Here is a 24,331-nt window from a genome sequence, read left to right as displayed (position 1 = left end):
AAAGAGAGAACATTTTGAAGGCACAAAGTTAAATAGAAACCTTTAACGTGTCCAAGGAGTCTTGAGGAAGATAAAGATGGAAGGGAGAGGAGTTTTCTCTGCTGTCTCTAAGGTAGTGTCTATGTGGGTGGGTGTCTTTATTATTATTATTTTATTGGAGTATAGTTGACTTACAGTGTTGTGTTAGCTTTGGGTGTATGGCAAAGTGAATCAGTTATACGTATAACTGATCTATATATGTATAGATATACGTATATATATGTATCTATTCCTTTTCAGATTCTTTTCCCATATAGATCATTACAGTATGGGATAATTATAGAATTATTATTATACAGAATTGAGTTTATTTCCCTGTGCTATACAGTAAGTTCTTGTTACTTATCTATTTTATATATAGGGGTGTGTATATGATAATCCCAACCTCCTAATTTCTCCCCACCCCAACCCCATGATTTCCCTTTGATAACCATAAATTGGCTTTAAAATCTTTGAGTCTGTTTCTTCTGTTTTGCAAATAAGTTATTTTTTAGATTATGTTTTATTAGATTAGTGATGCCATATGATTCTTGTCTTCCTCTGTCAGACTTACTTCACTTAGTATGATAATCTCTGGGTCCATCCATGTTGCTGCAGATGGCATTATTGCGTGGGTGTCTTGAGGGTTAAGAACTAAGGCCCACTCCAGCAAAAAGTCAAATCTGAAGAAATTCATTGTTCTGTATATTCTTTGGGACTCTAGGTGTCTGATGGGCTAATAGGAAGACAATTTACATCTAGACTTTACTAGACTACTCTTTCTATGTAAAGCCGAAAATACGGGGGTTCCAGGAATATATGTGATTTTTTTTCCCTAGGTAGAAGACATAGAGCTTGAAAGACTGGATATAATTTAAGAAATATTACTTGAGTTATGGTTCTTTGGTTATTCCTTATCAGCCTATTACAGCTGGGAGGTGGGGAGGATGAAGGTGTGATAATGACCATTGGATGTGAGCCTTCTATTGCTGGGTACATGTTCACATAGTAACTTTTTTATCCTCACTAAACTCCAGGAGGTAGATATTATTACTTTCATTTTCCAGATGAGGGACTTGAATTTTAACAAGATTAAATGATTTGACTGAAGTCAAGAGTGGTTTGACTGTGGTGAAGAGCTTGGGTTCAAATTTAGTTCTCTCCTTCTCTGAAGCCCTGTCCAGATTCTGTTCATCTTACACACCATCTCCTAGGATGTATATGAGTATGTGCCATAAAGAGCCCCCCTCCCCTTTTTTGGAGTAGAACAGCACTACTTACATGGCTAAAGGCTAGATGTCTTTCTCCCTTAGATATTCACCTTGGCAGTTTCAGGATAAACAGTTATGACTGAGCCCCACCTCTGTTTTGAAGATTCCATTGAGACTTAAAGCTCGGATTGTCTTGTTGAATTATTTTTTAACTACTTTTATCAAGTCAGTCACTTTCAAAATGCATTATTCCTCTGAATGTATTCATAGGCAGAACACTGAGTGGATTCAGTGGGAGACTAAAATGATTTGGGGGCCTTCATGAGAAATGTTGATTTATATGCACATATTTTCCCAAGTGAGATTTATAAATTATAATATTCTATTCAATCTCTTTTTTCCTAGTCATGCAAAATATTCTGGAAACAACCAATTTCATTACATCAAAGAACAAAGAAAGACCCATGGAGGTGATAGTACCAAATTTATTGCAGTGGGGTGGGGTGTGAGAGATTGAAATAACATTTAGTGAAAGTTGAAATCCAAATGGCTACAGATGATGGAGTTGATAGTGTGCCATTTAGCTTGTTTTGATGACTGCACTTTGCAGGGTCTCCCGTAGTCAACAGTGGTAAACAAGACTGTTGAAATGTTACTTTTCAGAGGTGTTACAATCACCAGAAAAAACAAAAACAAAAACAAAACCTTAGTCTAGCCATTCTTGCCTTTGGTAAGGAGATCAGAGCTTCATTTGCTTGTCCATTTTATGCTGTGCCTATAAACATTTTTAACAAGTTGATTCTTAGTAATTTTTCTTCTTTCTTAAAGTAAACATTGACTACTTATATAGGTGGAAACATCGGTATTTTTTTGGATCTGTAAGGGTCTCTGAATCAGTTGTATCCTGCAACTTGGTGCTTAGTTGTAATACTGTGTTGGAAATGCAAAAGAAGCTTTTCTCATTTCCCAGTTAATGTTTAGCATGCTTTATTTAGTGGCAGAAAGCAAAGAATGCAGTAGATGTTATCTGAGAGCTATGAATCCCATAACACTTTTCTAAGAATTCTAAGACAAGTTATTTTAATATATAATTTGAGATGATAAATATTACTGTTCAAGGGGCTTTGCAGCTCACTAATAAGAAACTATGAAGGAGAGAACAAGTGACAAGAGAATTGGACTATATTTACTCATCCTTTATTCTATGTAACCATATTCTGTCCATTTCCCAACCCCCTGCCAACTCTACCTCTAGTTTTGAGGATAAAAATCAATTTCTCCTCAGAATGTAATGCATTTTTCTAAGGTGGGTGCTGCAGCTGGAAAGGCAAAGAATGATATGCAGGAGCCCTTGTTAGAGTAGCTGAAGGGGTCAGGAATTTCCTGCTTCTGGAAATTTTCCTAAAGGTTACCAAGCTGGAGAGTTTCTTAGCCTATGGCTTTCTTCTCTAGGGTCCCCAGGCCACTGGTTACACTTGAAGGCATTTGAATTTGTGTGATGTCACTTCACTGCACTTTGAGGCAGTGAGGCGTTTTAAACTGTAAAGTGTTTTCCCTAAGGGGGAGTAATTTCTTATATAAACATGGCACAGTTCTGTGTTGCCTCCTCATGTTTATTTGCCTGGAATAACCTAGTTCTATTCAGAATACCATAACTCCCAAATGTAGGGTTTATATTCTCTCATGTCTCAGGTGATAAATGTTTATATGTTGTAAAGACTCCTCTTCCAGAAGACTTTAAATGATATTTGGGTGTGTCAGTGTTATGTTTTTTAAAAGCATGATGATTCTTGGTTTTTAGTTTCTTATAATAAACACTTGAGTGTTCCAAGTTGCAGATGTCTGTTAATTCTCATGCAATGTTCCAGTGTTTCTTATTTTAGATTATATTAGTTTTTTTTTTTCTCACAATTCCCAGAAAGAAATTTAGGTGTGATTTTTTTCTTTTTTCTTTTTTTTTGGTCTAAATGACCTTACTATAGCTCTAGAATATCCTAGAAAAAGGTTTAGCTCTCTGCCCATCTCCATCTAGGTTTTTCTTGGTTTCCCTGATGTTGATGGTGGATATCTGGTCCTGGTTTTTAGAAGCAATCCCAGAAGGGGTTAAAAAGTGTAAAGAACATTGAAAGTAAAATAAAAAAGGAGAGAAAAATGTTAATGAATGCCAGGTAGGAATAATGACCTTGGTCGTAAAAAGTAAGTGTCTTTGTCTGTTTAAGCAGTTATAATAAAATACCACAGGCTAGGTGGCTTATAAACAGCAGAAAGTCAGTGCTCATAGTTCTAAAGATTGGGAAGTCCAAGGTTAAGCCACAGAAAGATTTGGTGTCTGGTAAGAAATTGTTTCCTATTTCATAGATATCAGTTTTTTGCTGAATCACACATGGCAGAAAGGATGAGGGAGTTTTTTTAATAAGGGCAATAATTTCATTCATTAAGTCATAATTATGACTTAACGTCCTCCAAGGTCCCACTTCCAAATACCTTCATGGTGGGGATTAGCTTTACAAAATGAGAGTTTGAGGGAAACACAAATATCCAGTTTATTGATGTAAGGAATTAAAATGAGGTATTTTTCTCCAGGTCTTGAGTGTTGTCAAAATTGAACTTCTGCAAAACACCAAAGAAAAATTCCCTTACTTAATATAATGGGGTCTCTTCAGTATTCAATAAACCATCCCTTAGCAGAGTGAGGAGCCTCCAAAAATGCATGTACACACACACACACACACACACACACACACACACACACACACAGAGCCAGGCTGAAGAGAGGTCTATAAAAAAGTATCCAGAATGAAGTACATAGAGGAAGCAAAAATGAAAACATGGAAACAAGTGTTAGGAACGTGGGACTCAGTGAAAAGATTTAACATATATTACTTACAGTCTCAAAAAGAGAAGGAAAGACATTAGGGCAGAAATATTTGAAGATGCAAAAAATTTGAAGAGTTTTCAAAAGACATCAATTTAGAAGATCAAAAATGTCATCAAACTATGAATGAAATAAAAACTTTAAATCTTGGAGTTTCCGTTGTGGCGCAGCAGAAAAGAATCCGACTAAGGACCATGAGGTTGTAGCTTTGATCCCTGGCCTTGCTCAGTGGGTCAAGGATCTGGCATTGCTGTGAGCTGTGGTGTAGGTTGCAGATGCTGCTGGGATCCTGCATTGCTGTGGCTGTGGCGTAGGCCGGCAGCTGTAGCTCTGATTTGACACCTAGCCTGGGAAACTCTATATGCCACGGGTGCAGCCCTATAAAGCAAAAAAAAAAAAAAAAAAAAAAAAAAGAAGGCCAAAAAAAGTCATTGTCGTGAATCAAAGACAAAAGAACTGCCTTAAAAAACAAAGAACATAGTAAAAAAAATAAATTAAAAAAAGAGAACAAAAACACATTCCTTTCATAGGATAACTGGTAAGACTGATGACAGATTTCTTAAAACGATAAAAGCCAGAGGGCAATCAAGTGACAATTTTAAAGTGCTCCACAAAATAATTTGCCAAACTAGATTTCTATATATAACCAGAGAAGATGAAATAAAGTTGTTTTTAAACAAGCAAGACTCAGAAGAATTCATTGCCAGGAAACTGAACACTTCCTATATGCCAAGAATTGTGCTAGGCACTCTTTGTAAATTATTTTTCTTGGAGTTCCCGTCGTGGCTCAGTGGTTAACAAACCCCACTAGCATCCATGAGGACATGGTTCAATCCCTGGCCTCGCTCAGTGGGTTAAGGATATGTTGTTGCCGTGAGTTGTGGTGTAGCAGACCCAAGGGCTACAGCTCTGATTTGACCCCTATCCTGGGAACCTCCACATGCTGTGGGTGTGGCCCTAGAAAGACAAAAAAAATTATTTTTCTTAATTCCTATAACAAATCAATGAAGGGGAACTATAATTATTAGCACTTTATAATGAGAAAACTCTGACTTAATAGAGTTTCAAGTCAAAGAGCATTTAAGTTTCAAAGGCAGGTTTTAAGCCCTGACCTCAGAGTCTGTATTTTTAATTATGTCACTATAATCGTGTCCAGGGTATGATGGATCAGACCGTTGGCATAAATGCACTGTTTGGACATGTGAGTGCCTTGGATCTCTCAGAACTTTTGGGCTGTCTTAAAGATAAATGTTAAACTAATTAGGTTAAAAGAATACAGAACCCTGTCTTAGATACATGATTAAACTTGATTTCTTTAGTCATTCATTCATTCTACTATATTTTGAAGGCCCATTCTGTTCCAAATACTTTGCTAGAGAAAATATTATATTTTTACAAGCAAAATTTTATAGGGTAAATCTGCTATTTCCTGTCTGTAAGAAGCACTTGGCAGGGACACTGGAAGGGGACATGCATACAAACATAAATTGTAATGTAATACCATAAGTATTAGAATAATAATTTGTCAATAACTGGCATTATTGGGCATTAATTAAAATCAAGGCATTGCATTTTTTCTCAGACTTATTGAGGTATAATTGCTATGCACAAAGAAAAAACGCTGCACATAATGTCTATAATTTGGTGAGTTTGGACATGTATGGTCTTATGTTGCAGACAAGATAATAAATATATCATCACTTCCAAGAGTTTCCTGTCTTCCCTTTTTTGAGATAAGAAAGCACAACATGAAATGTACCTTCCTAACAAATTCTTAGGTACATAATGCCTATTGATAAATATAGGCACTGTGCTATATAGCAGAGTTATGAAATTTACTCATGTTGTAAGACTAACTTTATAACCATTAAACAACTCCCCATATTCCCCCCCCATCTCCTGGAAACTATTATTCTATTTTCTACTTCTATACCTTTGAGTATTTTAGATGCCTCATATAAGAAAAACTATGTAATATTTATCCTTCCATAACTAACTTATTTCACTTAGCATAATGGTCTTCTCAGGCCCATCTATACTGTTGCAAATGGTTGGAGTTCCTTCTTTTTAAAGGCTGAATAATATTCCATTTTATGTATATACCACATTTTCTTTATCAATTTATTTTTTAATGAATATTTGGTTTGTTTCCATATCTTGACTGCTGTAAATAATGCTGCAATGAACATGGGAATGCAGATATCCCCTCAAGATCCTGGTTTCAATTATTTTTGGATATTTACTCAGAAATGGGATTGCTTGATCATATGGTACTTGTATATTTAATTTTTTGAGGAACCCACTACTTTTTCCCGTAATACCTGTACCAACTTACATCCTTACCAACAGTGTACCAGTTTCCTTTCTCCACAACTTTGTCAACACTTAACTTTTATTTTCATTTTTGTATTTAGCAGCCATCCTAACAGGTGTCAGGAGATATCACCTGATTTTTATTTGCATTTCCTTTCTGATTAGTAAAGTTGGGTATCTTTTCACTTATCTGTTGGACACTTGGATATCTTCTTTGGAGAAGTATATATTCAAGTCCTTTTCCCATTTGAAAAATTTTATTTTCTGCTATTGAGCTGTCAGAGTTCTTTATATATTTTGGGAATTAACCCCTTATTACATGTAAGGTTTGTGAATATTTTCTCCCATTCTTTAGATTGCCTTTTCATTTTGCTGTGAAGAAGTTTTTTAGTTTCATGTAATTCCACTTGTCTATTTTTACTTTTGATGCCTATGCTTTTGGTGTCATACCCAAGAAATCATTGCTGAGACAAATGCCAATATTTTTCTCTATGTTTCTTCTAGGAGTTTTATAGTCTTAGATCTTATGTTTAAGTCTTGAATCCATTTTGAGTTAATTGTTGTGTATGATGTAAGATAAGGCTTCAGCATTAATCTTTTAGATGTGGATAATCCAGTTTTCCCCAACCATTTATTGAAGAGGCTATCCTTTCCCCTATTGTGTGATTCTTGTCATCCTTGTCAAAAATCTGTTCACCTATATGCACTGCTTTATTTCTGGGCTAGCTATTCTGTTCTATTGATCAAGGTATCTGTTTTACACCAGTGATTTTAATACCATTTTGATTACTGTAGTTTTGTAACATATTTTGAAATCAGAAGGTGCTGCCTCCATATTTATTCTTTCTGCTCAAGATTGCTTTGGCTGTTTTGAGGTCTTTTGTGGTTACATATGAGTTTTAGGATTGTATTTTCTATTTCTATAAAGATGTCTTTAAGATTTTTATAAGAATTATATTGAACCTGTAGATCACTTTGGATAGTATGGACATTTTAACAATATTACTTCTTCCAGACTATGAACATGGGATAACATTCTATTTATTTGTGTTTAATTTCTTTCATTGGGTTTTATAGATAAGAAAACTCAAACCTAGAGAGTCTATCTTTTTAATTTCTTTTTTCTCAAAGTTATAAATTAATGAACAGAAAAAATTGGAGTTCAAATCTTGCCCTTCAGATACTTCAGCCACTATGCCTAGCTTTCTGTGGGAGCAGAAAGGAGGAGTACCGATCTCAGAGGAAGAGGGAGAAAAGCTCGGAGGCTACATCTCATCTAAATCTTGAGGGAAGTATCCAGGAACCAAAGGGAAGGAACAAAGAAGTATTTGTAAAGTTCTGTATTATCTGTGCAAGAAAGTTGGAAAATCCAATAAATTAGGGGAAATGTTTTAGGGAATCCATGACACTTGGAATAGGGAAATTTATCATTTTCCTTCCCAATGTCAGTATTATACTTATTGGGAAAATAAGATTTACGTTCTGATTATTCCCAAGGAACAGAGTCAAAAGCCTGAGATGTTTAGGAAATCAAAGAAAATATTTGAGATTTTCCCCATTGGACTTCCTTATAAAGTGAAATTTAGGCAAACAGTTCCATATTTAAACACTTCATTTTATTATGTAAAAGAATCTTATTCTGGCAAACTGGAAAGAAATGTGAACAGGGAGGATGGGGAAGTGCAAAATAGAGGAATGAAAATCTTGAATATTGTGACTTTTCATTGTGGTATGCTTGTTTTTTTCCTTTGAGTAATCACATTTCATTTTGAAACCTCATATGACTGCAAGTCTAAAATGATGACATGATGTGGGTTATGTCACCCTGGAGAAAAAAGATGAATCACTTCAACTTTACAAAGTACATACCTATTTTTTTTTCTTCAAAGTAAAAATTAATTATTTCCAAAAGCCAGGAAAAATCATTAGAATATTTAATTTTTCTTTGACAATGTCTGTCATTATTTGTATTCTTTGAATGAATTGTTCTTTAGTTTTATTTTGAATGGATTGAGATGATTTTATCTAAGAACTTAAAAGGAAATAGCATGGACAGAGAGAGAAAGAGAAGTGGGGGGAGAGAGAGAGAGAAGGCTTTCTGGAAAATAATTCACCCTTTCTCCTCTTCAGCTACCTTTTAACATTTCAGAATAGAAGCTTCTGGGGAAGGACTGTTTTGGGTTCATACAATGGTAAGCTGTAGCCTTGAAATCTTCTTTATTGGCAGTTGAGATATACAATCTCTTCCCATTTCTTGAAAGGCACAATGTGCCACTTGAAATACATTAAGTATGTGAAAGGAATTTTAATAGGAGAAGAATTAAAAATATTTTCGGTATATTCACAACAAAATTCCAGCAGTATCTGAGAATGGACTTGTAGTTGAGAGTACTTCTGTTAACTAGTGTTTCTAGCTTAGCTTATTAACTCTGCTGCTACTGTTGCTTCTTGTGCTGGATACTCCTTGAACTAACCTATGGAATGGTGAGTTGAATGAACTTGTACTGGATGAGCAGGTCTTGGATATACCTCAGAATATACATAATATGGTTTAGTGCACAGAGCATGGCAGTAGGTGTCAAGATCTGAAGTCAAGTTTTGGTTAGAGTCCTCACCTAGTGGGTCTCGGAGTCTCTTCTGCATCTGCAAAATGGGACTACTCGATCTACTCTGCTTATTTAGCACAGGGAGATATGGTGATGGTCAGATGAAAATATTACATGTAAAATGGCTTTTTGTTTTGCTTAGAGTTTCCTTTGCTGTGCAGAAACCTTTAAGTTTAATTAAGTCCCATTTGTTTATTTTTGTTTTTATTGTCATTACTCTAGGAAGTGGATCTGAGAATATATTGCTGTAGTTTATGTCAGAGAGTGTTTGGCCTATGTTTTCCTCTAGGAGTTTTATAATATCTGGAGAAGAATTAAAAATATTTTCGGTATATTCACAACAAAATTCCAGCAGTATCTCAGAATGGACTTGTAGTTGAGAGTACTTCTGTTAACTGGTCTTATATTTAGGTCTTTAATCTGTTTTGAGTTTATTTTTGTGTATGGTGTTAGGGAGTGTTCTAATTTATTCCTTTTCCATGTGGCTGTCCAGTTTTCCCAGCACCACTTTTTGAAGGGACTGTCTTTTCTCCATTGTATATTCTTGCCTCCTTCGTCATAGATTAGTTGGCTGTAAGTGACTCACAGACTTTGAAAAACTTATGGTTTCCAAATGAGACAGGTTGGGGGGGTGGGGGGATGTGCTGGAGGTTTGGGATGGAAATGCTATAAAATTGGGTTGTGATGATCATTGTACAACTATAAATGTAATAAAATTCATTAAAAATAAATTTTAAAAATACAAAATAAAAGATAAAATGTTTTGAGGAGTTTCCCTTGTGGCACAGTGGTTTAAAGATATGGTATTGGCTCTGTAGTGGCTTAGGTCACTGCTGAGGCATGGGTTTGATTCCTGGCAAAGCACAATGGGTTAAGGATCTGGTGTTGCTGTAGCTGTGGTGTAGGTCACAGCTGCGTCTTGGATTCAATCCCTGGCCCTGGGAACTTCCATATGCCATGGGTGCCACCAAAAAAAGAAAAAAAGCTTGAAAAGTTACAGAGGACAACACAGTGTAACAGAAGGACATTAGCAATGAGAATTTGCTTCTTTGGAATGCTGAGTGTCTGCGCCAGCCTGTGGAAGGACTTAGTTAATAGGCTACCTCCTCATCCTTGTGAGTGATGCTATGAAGACTGTTTTTTTTTTTTTTTTTTTTTTTTTTTTTTGCCAAACACCATAGCAGTTTGCTTACAGACTGTGCCAGAAAGGGGTGTAACTGTAAAGGGTGCTTTGTGGGAGGCCATAAGCCTTGAGGAAGGAATTCTAGACAAGATGCAGTGCATCTTGGTCCTGCCTCAAGAGACAAAGCTGGACCTCAAGGGAAGGTCTGGAAATCATCAGTGAGGGAGCTATCTGAGGATTAGAGTGGTTTCCAGTGAAAAAGATGAGTATCTTTGTCCCTGTTAGTTCTGCCGTAAGTGTCACAGTGACTCCTGTGTGGTGGAGAGGCAAAAGGGAAGAGAGTTGGTTACTTTGGCAAACACCATGCATGCAGTTAAGGATTATAATCTGCTGCCTTTCATTATGTTTTCAACAAGCATTGATTGAATACCTGCTCTGTGCCAGGCCATGTGTTAGGAGATCAAAAATTTATAAGATACAAATATGACTGGAATATGGTTCCTGCCATTAGGATGCTTACCAGGTGGGGAGACAGACACGGAAAAACCTAGCAGTACAATGCAGTGGTTACTGTAAAAGCAACAACCAGGAAGTGGTTAATTCTGCCCAGGACAGAAGACAGGAAAGACTTCGCAGACTTCACTGAGCTGAGTCTTGAAGAATCAGTATGGACTATTCAAATTGACAAGAAGGGGAAATCTTCCTAGGGGTAAGCAAGCACCATGTGATTGTAGGAAACATGGTGTGTGGGGATGGGGGTGGAGGACGGTAGGAGATGATGTAGGATGTGGAAGAAGACGGCAGGTCATGATGAGCCTTATAGATCTGGCTAATATACCAAGTGATACACCAAGGGTCCCCAACTATATTCTTGGGTTCCCAAGCTAGAATATTCCTTAAGACTCATGAAGGAAACTTGCTTTGTCAGTAGAGGTGAATCGAGCAGTCATTCTCAAGGTCAGGGGAAAAGAAAGATTCAAATGCTTTAAATTACACCCCCACCAGGGCATGTATCAGAATAAGGGAATCAGCTTGAAAAAAATCACCACTTCTCAATAGACCTAAGGGAAGTGACAGGACCAGATTTGGGGTACGGAGAAGAGTGGGGAGGGTTGGAAGCACAGACCTGTCCATTTGGGTTTGAGCTGCATCTTCACTCTGATTCCCAATCCTCATAGAAGGCTGAGGTAATGCTGGCTTGAAGTAGCACATACTTTGTGGATTATTCTCATTGAAGTGATTCTACATAAATTCCTTACAGTAGCCCTTTGAGAGGCTTACAGAATTTCAGAAAGCCTCTATGCCTTTTCATCTACTGGAGTAAGCCTGCATGGGTCTGAAGAACTGAAACAGGATGAGGAATGTACCTCATTAAGCTGGCAATCTAACGCATGGCAGGCACTTTATATATTTCACTCTCTTTTCCCTTCTTGTAGCAGGTGTCTATCATTTATTTTATTTGTTTATTTATTTAATTTTTTGTTATTATTATTATTTTTTTAATAGTTATTTCCCCAATACAGTTTTTTTCCTACTGTACAGAATGGTGACCCAGTTACACATACATGTACACATTTTATTTTCTCACATTATCATGCTCCATTATAAGTGACTAGACATACTTCCCAGTGCTACACAGTAGGATCTCATTACTAATCCATTCCAAATGCAATAGTTTGTATATATTAACCCCAAGCTCCCCAACTACCCCACTCCCTCCCCCTCCTCCTTGACAACCACAAGTCTATTCTCCAAGTCCATGGGTTTCTTTTCTATGGAGAGCTTCATTTGTGCCTTATATTAGATTCCGGATATAAGTGATATCGTATGGTATTTGTCTTTCTCTTTCTGACGTATTTCACTCAGTATGAGAGCCCCTAGTTCCATCCATGTTGCTGTAAATGGCATTATTTTGGGTATTTTTTATGGCCAAGTAGTATTCCATTGTGTATATATACCACATCTTCCTAATCCAATTGTCTTTAGATGGACATTTGGGTTGTTTCCATGTCTATCATTTTGTATGCCAATAATCTAATTACTACAATTATTAACATAAAACTACCTGATATGCCCCAAACAGCACACCTCTTTCTCTTCCATATATATTAATTGTTGCCATTGTATTACTATCACTTCTAGTACTTAAAGTACTGAACTAGATGCTAACTATTTTACTTGTAATATGTCTTTTTTGATCAAGTGGGATGTAAAGACCCAACCTCACATCAACATTTATTATGATTCTTTGAACTTCCTGTAGGATTGATTCTAATGTTACCTGGATTCAGAAAAAGTTTCCCTTATTATTATGCAGGAACCCAAATTAATCCTTTGGTTATTTAGATATAATGTGAGCAATACTTTCAATCAGATTTTTAGAACATATTGTGAGTACATCATATATTTACCATAGAAATAGTTCTAGACACAAAATATATTTCACATCTGCTGCAATAGTTTTTGCTTGCCTAACAAGGGTAAAATTCTTCAGTTGACTAGCACCCTACATAGAGAAAATATTAAGTAATGGCCAGATATCTTATAAATTTTAGGCTTTATTTTCTTTTTTCCAATTCCCTGGCTCTTTGCAATAGCAGAAATGAGACAGTTTTGTTTAGAGACTTTCACTTGCTAGAGCTCAACATTAAGAATTTTAGTGGTTTGTTTGTTTATTTTTTCCTTTTTTTCTTTTTAGGGCTGCACCTGCAGCATAAGGAAGTTGCCAGGCTAGGGGTTGAATCAGAGCTGCACCTGCTGGCCTTTGCCACAGCCACTGCAGCACAGGATCCGAGCTGCATGTGCAACCTATACCACAGCTCACGGCAACACCAGATCCTTAACCCACTGAGTGAGGTTGGGAATCGAACTTACATCCTCACAGATACTGATCAGGTTTGTAGCCCACTGAGCCACAAGGGAATTCCAGGCTTTATTTTCTTGTTCTCTATTGGTAGGTACCATGGTTAGCTTTTTGTGTCAACTTTGATAGGTACCAGTTATTTAATCAAACACTAATCTAGGTGTTGCCTTGAAGGTATATTGTAGATGAGGCTAACATCTACAATTGCTTTACTTAAATAAAGGAGATTATGCTTGATAATGTGGGCCTTATCTTATCATTTGGAAGGCCTTAAGAGCAACAACTGAGGTTTCCTACAGAAGAAGAAATTTTCTCTCAATAGTGCATCTTTAACTCCTGCCTGAGTTTCTTGCTTATTGGCCTGCCCTGCAATTTTCAGATTTTCAAGTCTTCACAAACAGACGATCCAAGTTCATAGAATCTCTTCAGATGTATGTATAAACATACTGATTTTGTTTCTCTGAATAACTTTGAATATATATATGTATATATATCATATATTATATGTATTTATTTACACATACAATTGTATATATTTATTTTAGCTGTAGATATAGGATACCAAGATAGATAGATGATGATAGATAGATAGATAATCTCCAACCAGTAACAGAGAGGAAAGGAGAGGGAGAGAGAGAAAGAGAGAGAGAGAGAGAGAGAGAGATTTATTTTAAGGAATTAGCTTTAAACAATTGTGAAGGCTGACAAGTCCAAAATCCGTAGGCTGACAGTCTGGAGAACCAGGGAAGAGTTGATGTTTGCAGCCTGAGTCCAAAGGCAGTCAGCTGGAGAAATTTCTTCTTCATCAAGGAGGTCAGGCCTTTTCTAAAGTCTTCAACTGACCGGATGAGGCCCACCCACATTATGGAGAGTATCTGCTTTACTCAAAGTCTGCTGATTTAAATGTTAATCTCACCTGAAAAATACCTTCACAGGAACATGCATTTGTGTTTGATCAAACATCTTGGTACTATTATTTAACCAAGTTGAATAATATTGAGACACAAAGTTGACCATCACAGGATATAAATTGTTTTTGCCTATTTTCAGTGCTTTGTCCTATCTATAGAAGCAGGTGGCTGTGTATACTGATTCTCTCTTTTTTTTTTTTCCAGGATACACCATGTTACATGAGCCAAAAGCCCATCTTACAATTATATCCTAGGTGTTAACTCCCCCTCACAACATATTCTTAGTTTCTCTGGTATACTACAATAATACTCAGACTATCTAGGTTCTATGTGTTTATACAGCATAATGGATTCTCATCCATAGATCCATTTATTTATCCAAAAACAGTAATACTAACAATATTTATAATTGGAGAAGCATTTGCTTCAAAACGAGAAATATGCCCTCCATCATAACAAACATTTGAAGAACCAAATTATACAAAAGTTTAAGTACCCCAAACACTTGAAACACCCAACCCCTTGAGAATCAAATTCCTCAGAATAAGTTTCAAACTTTGTGTTGATCCTATTGCCTATTAATAATCTCAGGATTGATTTGATGGTTCTGCTTCAACATATCAACCCTATTAATACTACAATTATTAACCAGTATGTTAACAACATACTGATAATGATGAGACATTGTATACAGGAGTATAATTTCCAAGATTGTCACACATCAGTTGTATAAAATAACATTGATATGGAAAAATCCTCTTCATTATGTCAGAAGCATTTTTCTTTGCAGGATTTTTCTGAGTTCTCAATCACTCAAACATCACCCCTGTGCTAGAACTTGGCAGATACTGACCAATGAGAGGTATTTACCTGCTACATCCATTAGAAGTGCTGCTAGTAAACACTTCAATCCTTCTGATTGCTGGCATTTTTATTACTTGAGTTCACCATTGTCTAACAGAAGGAAGTCACAAACAAATATCACAACCAGTGTTTATCACCATTGCTCTAAGAGTTTACATTGTTATTAACTTCACAATATTATGAGTCACTATTGCTGACAGCATCCATGGCTCAGCGTTGCTTAAAGAAACAGGATGTTATGGATTGCATATAATTATTGGTACATCACTTCTAAAGGTACACCTTCCACATCAACTAAAATTTTATTTCACATCTAATCAGGGCTTTGGTTTGAAGCTGCTGTCTGATACTGTCCCTTGGTTGATGTCATGTGACTGTTCTTTTGTATATTAATTTGTTGATGAGGAGCCTACTCTTCAGACACTAATAGTATAATGACTTCAAATCAGCTACTTTTGACATAAATCCAAGAAAGAAATAATTTAATACAATCACTAGTAGTTAAGACACAATTCCCTTCTGTATTAGTGATTATCACAATCTGATGATCATAATTAAACATATTCACAGAAAATCAAGCCCATAACCAATCTGGACTTGACCCACTAGGGTGTGTTTGCCTACCATTTTCAATAAAACTCTTCATAGGAACAATTATATTTTTATTATTTGACTAAGTAATTATATTATTTTCACCACTATCTTGGACTTCTCTCATAATCAACCTACTACCTACGGCATGGCATGTATTCTTTTTTTTTTTTTTTTTTGCTTTTCAGGGGCACACTCGAGACATATGGAGGTTCCCAGGCTAGGTGTGTCAAATCAGAGCTATAGCTGCCGGCCTACGCCAACAGCCACAGCAACACAGGATCCCAGCTGCATCTGCAACCTACACCACAGCTCACGGCAATGCCAGATCCTTGACCCAGTGAGTGAGGCCAAGGATTTAACAAGCAACCTCATGGTTCCTAGTCAGATTCATTTCTGCTGCGTCACAAGAGGAACTTATTTTGCTATTCTTATTTCACTATTAGCCAGTCCACAAATGAACCTAAGAGATATATAGGAATAGAATGAGCCTATGGAGGAAGTCTTGCTTTCATTTTTGAGTTCTTTTATCATTGTCTTGACAGCTACTATGTCCATACATTATGTTAAAAATAGTTAAGCAGTCCCTAGCATTGAGAAAATGCCCTGCAGTATGGCCATGCCCCTGCAGTTCTACTCCTTGACCCCATGTATTTTGATTGCTTGATTTTCTTGCTAAAGAAGTCAATGAGATCAAGGTGGGGGCTCTACCCATCATGTGAACAGGCAAAAAATACACAGGCAACAGATGGGTATCCTGCCTACACTTAGTCCTCTTCCAGAGCTCCTCACATTTCTCTAAGCCTGTTAAATTCTCCTCCCAGGTCCTTCTAGCCCTATCAGCAGCAAGAGCTTATTGCCTTGACCTGCGTATTCCTCAGACCTGCTCAGAGAAGTGGGAACTTAATTCTTATTGGCTCTACTGCTTTATTATGCTCAGCGCTCACAGTTCAGTGATACCCAGAAATCAAAGCCTTCTTAGAGCTACAGGTAAAGAGAACCAATAGCAATCTATCCAGTTCATTTTACATCTAAAGCAAACATACTAGCTGTCAAATGTGACTTTCATCCTTTCAGATTCTTAAACCCGAGAATGTCACACTAACTCTCAGCTTTCTCTTTACTGTTCACCTGCAACCAGAAGACATAGAAACAGCCAGGTCCTTATGGGGAGAGGCTCTTGTTGAGAAAGACAGTTGGGGTTGGACAGATGGTGTGGACAAAGCTTGTTCTGTGCTCTCAGCTCTTCTCTAATCTCTGGCCCAGCCATTTCAATTGAGTTATTGTCATTGTCCTCCCTCCAATCTCCGTTCAAGGCAGGATCTGGTAGGAGCAACCAGTCAGTCAATTGTATCTTAACATGAACTGAAGTCCTTAGTTGTCTTTTGATTTCAAAGGACAAGAGGCTTGGTCTCAGCTGGAAAGCTCATACCCTGGAAGCATGCATCAGTGGACGGGAGTGGGTCTTGCTGGGTTTCCACTATGCCCTAGACCCTCAGGCATCTAAAGCAGAAGTTTTCCTATGTGGGCCCTAGATTGACAGCATCAGCATCATCTGGGGACTTTTGAGAAATGCTCAAATCTTGCACAACCATATCTACTAACTCAGAAATTCAAGGTGGTGAGGGGGAGAGGGAGCAATGTGGAATCACCCTCAGGTTTGAGATCACTGCCCTGGGAATCACCACTCTGGGCCCGCACAAGCAAGCCAGGCCCATTTGCTGTGACAACATCTGTTGTGTAAAGTTATTACGTGTGGAAAATTTGTTGTAATCATGCAAACAAAGCACTGGTCCAGCCCCAGGGATTAATATTTGTGATTATGGGAGAACTTGGGATTAATTTTTATGATGAATATTACTCTGTAATGGGATTTTCGGCATCTCAGAGAATAAGATTTGCTAATGGAATTAAGAGCACAAACAAGGGAAACACTCATCAATTTGTGAGCCCAAATTTGCATTCAAACAATGAATAGGCTAATTACAACTTTAATCTGTTCAAGTGCAGGGCTCTCTTATTCTCTTTTCAACCAATGTTATCTTTTGTCCTTGGGAGTTATGAAACTATATTTCTTTTAAAATGCTCTCAGACTCACCAGACCAACATTTGTCCTCAAATAGGGAAATCTTGTAGGATTTCATTATTTTAAGGTTGTTATTATTACTTATTTACAAAACAGAAATAGACCCACAGACATAGAAAACAAACTTATGGTTATCAAAGGGGAAAGCAGAGGAGGGATAAAGCAGAAGTTTGGGATTAACAGATACACACTACTACGTATAAAATAGATAAACAGCAAGGACCCCCTGAACAGCACAGGAAACTATACTCAATATCTTGTAGTAACTTGTAGTGGAAAAGAATATATATGTATTCTTTTTCAGATTCAGTATATATAAAACTGAATCACTTTGTTGTACACTTGAAATGTTGTAAAACATCTATACTTCAATTAAAAAAGATATTAAAAATCCTTGAATCTAGCGTAAGAGAACAGAAAACATCAATAATGAGGAAAGGAAGGAAGGAGAGAGAGAGAAAATCTCACCATACAAAAGACATATCTTGGGGAAGAAAAATCAAAGTGGAGGGGACAGAGGGCCAGAGAGAAGAAAGGAAGGATGCTAAGAAGGGCTAAGCGGCACTGTAGTGGAAAATTACACTCCATGTCTTTATTTCTAACATTTTAAATTGATAGGCATTTACATGGCTTCCCCCATGATTTCATACTAAAATTTAAGTGCTGAACTAAGATCAAGAGATGGGAAAATGAGAAGAGGAAGGAGGAGAACAGAAGAAAGTGATGGAGAGGCAGCATTGGCATCCAAGGTAATAATCTTGTTGCTTTAGTGCTTTAAATTTCCGGAGCACTTATTTCTTCCTCATAATACTGTGAATGAGGCAGAGGTTAGCAGTATTAATGCCATTTTGTAGAGGAAGAGGCTGAGATCCAGGGATGATGATTAGGGATGTATCAGGTACCCAGAAAAAGATGAAACCCTAATTTGGAGACAATTGCAGACCGACCAAATGAGAGCAAGCAGAATTGATTTATTCAGGGCTTGCTACAGCAAGGGAACCAGCCACTGTCATTTGCCTTTAGCAGAGACTTAAAGGCTGAAAGGAGAGTGGAAAAGGCTTTATAGTGGAAAAAGGGGAAGGCTTCAGATATGCCTGATTAGAGGCTGTTGACAGGGAAGCTATAGGCAGCTTCAATATGATTGATTAGTGGTGCATGGCAGGCTCTCCTCTAATTGGTCTTCAGTTGGAAAGAGGACAAATATTAGGGAAGATGTCAGTTACTAATTAAGTCCTGGACTTTTTGGCCTGATTGTTATAGGGGTCTTTGATTGGCTTCCTGGATTTTACTAGAAGGTCATCTGACTTCCGGTAAGTTTGACTTAAATAGCAGGCCTGGGTAATGTAGGTAAAGTGTTGTTTTCCTGACCTGGTTGCTGCAGGCTGTGGGTCAGAGTTCTAGTTCACATATTGTCTGTTTGAATATTTAGTCTCTCATTACTAAGTCCTTTTCGATTTTCGATTTGTATTGTTTGTGTTTTTTGGATTATTTTTTTGTTTTTACAAAATGAGATCAGAGTTTTGCCTCTCTACTTTGCTATTTTGCCCAAGACTGTCTGGAGAGTTCTGGAGCAGCCTCTCTCTGGAATCTATAGATCTTAAGAGTTCCAGCTAGTTCCACATTAGCATTTTAGTGGAAGTTATTGTGGGCAGATTCCTTTTGGCCTCTTGAATGCCAAGCCTGTGCCTGTGGGGAGTCCTGGATGACAGCTGCCTTCCCCTTCCTGACTCTCCTCTCCTTGCCTGTCAACTGGGGAGGGATTGCTGATGTGTCAGGTACTGGGTAACTGAAACAATTACAATCCTGAGACTTCACATTTATGGAAATTTCTTCCTTTTTTAAATACCAGGCAATGAAGCCAAAGAGGTCTTGAAGCCATGGGCCAGGCTGCCTTGGGCTGTCACCAGGCTGCAGAGGGAGAAGGGAGGATGGGGAAAGAGATCTTTGCAGAGGACCTGCTACTTTGGTCTGAAGCCGGTTCTTCTACCTGTTGGCATTGGCAGTTGCCATGTGCGATTTAAGAGAGGCCCCCAGGAGCCTGACAGAGTTTTTTTATTTTTTGTTTTTTGTCTTTTTAGGGCTATACTGGTGGCATATGGAAGTTCCCAGGCTAGGGGTCCAATCAGAGCTGCAGCTGCCGGCCTACACAATAGCTACAGCAACATGGGACCACAGCTGCATCTTCGACCTACACCGCAGCTCATGGGTGACGCTGGATCACTGAACCACTGAATAAGGCTGTGGATCAAACCCACGTCCTCATGCATGCTAGTCCCATTTGTTACAGCTGAGCCAGAGCAGAAACTCCCTGACAGAGATTTGAATAGCCTTTGGCCTGCCCTCATCTGGTGCTTCCTCCACTAGTACCTCTGAATTACTTTAGAGCACAAATTCATACTCGGTTGAAGGGTCAGAGCAGGGCATGGTGTTCTCAAAGCAAGGTGGCTTTCTGCCTGCTATTTGATGAGCTGACCAGTGGGACAATTTTGAAGTAGATGTGACCGCAACTGAAGGGAAGACTCAGAACCCAGATGGGGATTGTTCTGTGAAAGTTCCTGCATGTTATAGCCAATCTGAGCTCTCAGCTTTCCAGTGCCATTCTCCTTACTCATACTGGCCTCTTTTCTATCCTCATATGTGCCATGTTCTTCCACACTCAGGAGCTCCCAACATGCTGTTTCCTCTGTTTCCAACACTCTCTTCTTCACTTGGCTGGACCCTACTCATCCTTCATGGGTTAAACATGACTTTCTTGGGCACTTTGCCCAGTCTGGGTATATTCCGAGCTGCATCTGTGACCTACACCACAGCTCATGGCAAAGCTGGATCCTTAACCCACTGAGTGAGGCCAAGGATTGAACCTGCATCCTCATGGATACTAGTCAGGTTCATAACCCACTGAGCCACAAGGGGCGCTCCTGATATTCTTTTCTTATTCACTCTCTGGTGCCCTGTATTTTTTTTTTTCCTTTGATAGGCGTATGTAGGAGAGAAGAGAGTTTTCCTTGACCTCCTTAGAATCCTGGCTGGATCTGAAAATTAAACTGACAAAGACAGAGAAAAAACATATAAATTTTTATATGTTTATATATTTTTTAACAGGAGAAAAACATAAATTTATGGAAGTTTTATGGGACACAGGAGCCTTCATAAGGAAACAAAGACCCAAAGAAACATTGAGACCTGAGTGGGTTATGCTAGTTTTGATGGAGAATGCAAAGTCATGATAGGACAAAGGTGAGTTAAGTATAGTAAATTGGCGGAAGCCTTGCTAGGCTTGTTAGTTCAGATTTCTCTCTGTCTCCTCATCTTTGGAGATAGTTAAGGATGCTCCTTTCCTCAGGGTATAGGGAAGGCACCTCTCACATGAGGGTTTTATGATCTGCTTCAGGGGAAAGTCAGAACGCCCTTCATGCACATGCCATTTCTAACTCCTTCAGCTTGAAATATATAGTATGCCAAGGTGCCATATTTTGAGTAGCGTGTCCTGAACCCTGTCACTTGTCACAATTCAAATTTCACACTTATTTGTGTGATTATTCATTAAATATCTGCCTTAACCAATGGACTATAAGTTTCCTGGGGGCAAGGACCACATGTGCCTCCACTGCTGAATCCCAACCCCAGTGCCTGGCATAGATCTATGCATGACAATATTTTTTTTTGAATGAATTAAAATCACAATAAAAATTCTGTGACTGCTCTTCTGCTAAATCTGATTCCCCATGGCCTCATATAACTGCTGGAACTCCTCTTCTCTGTTCCAACACATGCTACTCTCAAGCTCCCCTCAAATCAGCATGCCCTCTCATTGAAAAGTAACCTGCATCTTTCTCTCAGAGAACAAATAACTGTGTTGTGCTCAGTCTCCTCCTGGCACTTGCCTCTGTCCCTTGCTTAACCTTCATTCTCTTATTTTGTCCTTTGTCTTTATTCTTTCTGAGGAGTAGAGGGCTTGGAACATCAGGGCTCCCTTTCCTTTTGTCATTTATAAATAAGAGCTACGCTTCATATACTAAGACTAAAGGAGTGACTGCACTTCTTGGGGTGCAATCAGCCTGGGCTCTGAACAGGACAATCATTCTATGCATAACCTTCGTACACATGCCCTGGCAACAGCAGGAAAGACTGGCTCATCTCTGTGAGCACAGACCTTGAGGGGACTAGCTCCCAGGCTAATTGGTGTACCTTTTGCTGTTTGTCCAGGCAGCCACTGTTAGGACTGCAGCTTCAGAGCTCCAGAGGGCTGCATTTATATAGAATATGTGAGTGGCTCCTCCAGGAGTTTGTGGTGCTAAGGAGTGCTGCTGTGCATCCTTATGGAGGCATCATTCCAGCCCTTTTTTACAGATAAAAAACAAATGCCAGTGTTGTTCAGTGGCTTTTGAAATGAAGTTGTGTATGTCTGGGGCTTTGAATCTGATAGGCAGGGACTTTATCTAGTGATAAGAATAAAATATCCCATAGAAAAGCCTTGATTTTCCAGGTCAATAAATCTGAAAACCAGCAACCAGACTCTAATGATTGTATTAAAAAGAGAAGGAAAAAAACCTCTAAGTTTCCATGTAGTCAATTTGTAAGTCTGAATGGATTTTGCCTAGCTCTTATTCTTGATTTTAGCATCTCTGTATGTTTCTTTCTTCCTCTAGACAACGTACAACATTTCAAGTTTATCTGGGATTGAGATCATGTGGAGAGTCTCATGAAATGACCCTGGGGCTAAGCGTGGCAGGAATGGTGGTGCAGGAAGGAGTAAGGCAGTGGGTTCTTCTGTTGTATTTTTGTTGAAAATATTTTCCCCTTGTGCACAGAATAGAAAATGTAAACAACAGTTCTCTAAATGCTTATGTTTTAAATGTATGGATGATTCATTAGATCCTATGATGGAAAAGGCGGATATAAGTAAGACAACTTGGGATTGAGCCAAGTCCTTCCACTAAATATATGAATCATCGACAGAGAACATCCGGCTCTTAGAGTAATGTTAGAAACAGATTATGAGCACTGAACCAGGGAATTGCCCTTGAGCAAAATTTCCCCGGAACCTGTGAGGACATGTGGCAGACATTTGTGTTTGGCTACTTAATGGCCATTCCAGTGCACTTCTATTAACTACTTTTTTATATTTTATGATTTTAATTTTTTCCATTATAGTTGATTTACAGGGTTCTGTCAATATCTAGTTTACAGCAAAGTGACCCAGTCATATGTGTGTGTGTTTTTCTCACATTCTTTTTCTCACATTAGCCTCCATCATGTTCCATCACAAATGACAGGATATAGTTCACTGTGCTATACAGCAGGATCTCATTGCTTATCCTTAACTTCTTATTATAGCAGTTGAGAAAAGCAAAATCCTCACTTATCCAGGCTCCCTTGCAGCTACAGTTTTCCATGTAACCTGGCTTTGTCCAGTGAAACTTAAGAAAACATTGATCCACAAGGAGGATTCTGAGAAGGATTTTACTCCCTGAGAAAAGGAGAGACCATGGCAATAGTTCCTTTTTACGTTCTTCTTCCTATTGCATAGCTGTCCATTGATCCTGACTTTGGACATGCTCATGTGGCCCTGATGCTTGCATCTGCAATAACCATCTTGTGATCATGTGAAGAAGGCCTGAGAACTGCAGAGATGCTGGCTGAGGGTCCTGACCCTGTGTTGCTTTTAAGCCAGTTTTGGAACTACCTATATTCAGATTTAATTTCTGTGTAGCTTAAGATACTCTTAGGTTTGTTTTTGGTTTTGTTTGGGGTTTGTATGTTTGTTTGTCTTGTTTATATTACTTGCAGTCAAAATCATTCCTAATTAATATATGACATAATACATTTCCTACTAGTTCAGGAAAGCAATTCAGATAGATGAGGAAAAACATGGGTTTTATTTGGAATTAGACAAAGCCAAGTTCTAATCCTAGCTCTGTCATTTACTAGCTATGTGATTTGGGCCAGGTAATACACATCTTCAAACATGAATTTCCTCATCTCTTCAATGAGGGAACTGAATAAATGTATACCAAGATCATATCATTAAAATAAAAAGTGTCCCAATGTGCTAAAGGTAAAAAGGGCAGAATGACAGCATAAACTGTTGGGACAAGCAAAGGAGGTATGTACTTTTAATGTTTCGTAGGTTGGGTTTGGTTGCCCCAGACATGACCCAGCATTGTGAATTTTTAAAGGCAAACAAGGATTTTATCTGTGGTAACTCTGTTCTTGCCAAGAGCTTACCTTAGGACATGACACCATCTACAGCATGTCGGGGGGGGGGGTTTCCTTGTTGCTTTAATACATAATTAGCAGCTGCATCTTACTGTTGCTGTCAGCTCTGAGGACCTGGTCTCTGTGGAGCCTCCACAGCATCTGAAGATTGGGCTGGATGGATGCCATGGCAACAGCTACACTTCTGACTCTGGGGATGTGCTTGTTTTTCTAATAGCCAGGCATTGCCCTTCAAATTCAGGGGAAAATAAGCCAGCTTTTTCTTTCCTGAATCCTGCTATAGTGCTGTCTAGCCTCTTTTAGCCAGTGGTCAACTAGACCCATTAAATAGACTTCCCTGGATTGGCTGATCAGACAAACTCTGTGGCTTTAGGCTACTGGGTAAAACTTTCTGGGGTAGGACTTACCTAGGCAGACACTCATCAGGGTAGAATGTACTGAATCTAGCAAAGCGCCACTTCTGAAGGGAAAGAAAAGAATTGATGATACACCTCTCCTTCTTTATAAAGCAGTTTTCCTAGGATTTCCCTTGTGGTGCAGTGGGTTAAGGATCTGGCATTGTCACTGCAGTGGCTTGGGTTGCTGCTGTGGCACAGGTTTTATCCCTGGCCTGGGAACTTCCACATGCAGCAGGAGTGACCAGAAAAAAGC

Source organism: Phacochoerus africanus, chromosome 1, assembly GCF_016906955.1.
Source record: "Phacochoerus africanus isolate WHEZ1 chromosome 1, ROS_Pafr_v1, whole genome shotgun sequence".
Classification (NCBI taxonomy): Eukaryota; Metazoa; Chordata; class Mammalia; order Artiodactyla; family Suidae; genus Phacochoerus; species Phacochoerus africanus.
This window is presented reverse-complemented; position numbering follows the sequence as displayed.